A 3,344-nucleotide genomic window follows, 5' to 3' on the forward strand; every position below is an offset into this window, starting at 1 on the left:
TACATGTGTGGGTATATAGACAACACACTGTCCCTAGTAAGCCTTTAATGGAGTAGCTTGTTGATCAAAGATGGTCAAGGTTTCCTGACCATAGACATGAGTTTACTGCTATAGTTTTCTGCATGTCAAAGTATCTGTTCCTATGAGCATGAGATCATACAACTCCCGGACACCGGAGGAATGCCTTGTGTGTATCAAATGTCACAACGTAACTGGGTGACTATAAAGGTGCTCTACAGGTATATCCGAGGATGTCTGTTGGGTTGGCATGGATCGAGACTCGGATTTGTCACTCCATATGACGGAGAGGTGTCTCTAGGGCCCACTCGGTAATACAACATCAAAATGAGCTTGCAAACAATGTGACTAAGGAGTTGGTCATGGGATCTTGTATTACAGAACGAGTAAAGAGACTTGCCCGTAATGAGATTGAACTGGGTATGGAGATATCGACGATTGAATCTCGGGTAAGTAACCTACCGAAGGACAAATGGAACAACATACGGAATTGATTGAATCCTTGACATTGAGGTTCAACCGATGAAAGATCTTTGTAGAATATGTAGGAACTAATATGGGCATCCAAGTCACGCTATTGATTATTTACCGGAGAGTGTCTCGGTCATGTCTGCATAGTTCTCGAACCCGTAGAGTCTACACAATTAAGGTTCGGTGACGATATAAGCATAATTGAGTCATAGTGTTCGGAGTCCCGGATGAGATCTTGGATGTGATGAGGAACTCCGGAATAGTCCGGAGGTGAATATTGAAATATAGTATGAAGGTCATCAGAGTCCGGAAGTGTTCCGAGGCGTACCGAGGGATTCACGGAGTGCCAAAAGGGGTTTTGGGAGGCCCCGACAATTGTTGGGGGGCCTCATGGGCCAAGGAGAGGGCGCACCGCAGCCCACCACGGGGTTGGGCGCAACCCCTCTTCCCATCCCACTTCGGCCGAAGTGGGTGTGGGCCTCCTTGGGGCGTAGCCAACCCAACTTGGGTGGCAAGGCATCCAAGTGTGGGGGCACCCTAACCCTAGCCGCCGCCTCCCTCCTCCCTTGACGGCCGGTCCCTCGAGGGTAACGCAAGGGCGCCCTCCCCTCTCCCTTTGTCCTATATATAGAGAGGTAGAGAGAGGGCAGCCACCCGACAATCTTGTCGCGGCGCTGCCCCTCCTCTCCATCGCGGTTTCTCTCCTCTATAACCCCTCGGCAAAGCCTTGCTGGGTTGTCACCAAAAACACTTCACCACGCCATCATGGTGCCAAAGCACTTGGGCTGCAACTTCACCATCGCTCGCTAGATCGAGGAGGTGAAGGTGTCACCAAGTTGTATGTGTGTTGTACATGGAGGTGCCGTTCATTCGGCACTTGATCGGTAGATCGCGGGACGGTTCGTGATTGGATCGCGAAGACGTACCACTACATCAATCGCGTTCTTGAACGCTTCCGCTTAGCGATCTACAAAGGTATGTAGATGCACTCCCCCTCTCGTAGATGTTAGTCTCCATAGATTGATCTTGGTGAGCGTAGGAACTTTTTTTTGTTTCCCATGCGGCGTTCCCCAATAGTTCGGGTGAATACTTACAACATGGGTGATCTTTTGTTGTGCCTCCCTAAGAAGAAAAAGAATAAACTTGCACTCAAATTGGAAATCCCCTTTATCGTCGACGACGTACCTACCGGAGGGGCTTATAGTCTCCACAATGTGTTGGACAATCGTCTCGGACCAAACCCATGGAACACGGCTCGTGTTTGGTGTTTGTACAACTAAGATGGTGTAGTCACGCTTATTTATTCCCTCGTTATCTTTTCAATTTTTCCTGTAACTTGTTTCGTCCTTCAAGTGGATTAATGTATCCTAGTTTGTGTTCATATTAAACGAATTGTGTCCATGAACATATAATTTCTGTAGACGCTTGGGGGCTTTCTAGAGCTGATCATAATACATTCATGCATCCCTTTAATGTTGTGTATGTTCTTCCTATACTTCAGCCTCAATATGAACTAAATTTGACTTAAGATTTTGCCAAGTTGGGTTGCCCGGCTCATGTGTTTATCCTCTACATTCATCATTGTTGGACTACAGGATAAAGGGATCACCTCTGTGATTATTATGACCGGTAATCCGGGTACGTAGTGAGATAGGTGAAGCCGAAAGCTAGGGTTCTTAATGACAAATTGGTCCGGCAAAGGGGAGGTGAAAATAATTAGGTGGTTATCATTAAGGGTTAAAATTCCCAAGCATACACTCAATCCGCACACAACGAATGCTCAGAAACCGTGAGAAAGGAACCTATAAAGGAACTATTTTCTTGGGAAGATGTTTCTTACTAAGTAAAAGTAATATAACATAACTCCATGATAATTATCTATCTGTTAGCACCATATGGCCGAATTGCCTGGTTCTCCGACTGTTGCCTATTTCACATGTTACATAGTACGAAACACTTCTTGATTTCTATCAAGGGAGGCAGAAGCGAATGGTCGGTTAAGATAGTATTAACACATCGGACGGAGAACAAAATGATATAAATACTAAGTTACATAAAATCACGCGTCGGGCTGCTCATCTAGGTTATCTATTATTACATCCAAACGACAATCTTGTTGTCAAGCGTGCAGTGGGCATTACTTGGTCATAAACTAAGTGAAGAGGCACCTCCTGACCATCGGTCCCCGCCGGCCTGACTCGTGCCAATTTTTCAGGATTAAGCTTTGTAAGCCTCGTCTTCACCATTTCCCATGCCTCCCGAGCACCTTTCGGACAGGACGATGTTTTCCACAGTTCAAATCGGCGCCTAGATACTTTAAAGCGCTCAACCAGTTCCGGCATCCTCTCCAAAGGCTTCTCGGACAACCATAATGCCTTCAACATGATCTTCATCACTTTCCGCGTGCGTTCATAAGCTATGGAAAATTCCTTTAGAAGGTCACCACTAAACTAACTGGCTTCTTCCTCAGGACGCCCATTCAGGAGTGGTATACCAATGAATGGAATTTGTGTTAATACTGAACTTATATTTGTATATCTACAAAGTTAGACATATTACTTACCGAACATTCCACCCTTCAATCTCTTGTTTTCTTCGGTGACTTGTGCCAACTCAGTCTTTAAACTCTCAATTTGGCTTATATGTTCTTGTTTTCGGCTTTAAGCTTTTTATTTTTATCAACACTTCGAAATAACCAGTTGCAGCTGGCGTCATTCTAAGGTTTCGTTTATCTTTGTGATTCTCTCGCCGTTTCCATAACTTTTGGAGTTGACTTATAGATTCAGCTGCTACAAAATATATACTCATTTAAGAAGGACAATAGGATAATTATGCATATTGATACGTCTCCAACG

The sequence above is a fragment of the Hordeum vulgare genome, chromosome 2H, assembly GCF_904849725.1.
Source record: "Hordeum vulgare subsp. vulgare chromosome 2H, MorexV3_pseudomolecules_assembly, whole genome shotgun sequence".
Lineage (NCBI taxonomy): Eukaryota > Viridiplantae > Streptophyta > Magnoliopsida > Poales > Poaceae > Hordeum > Hordeum vulgare.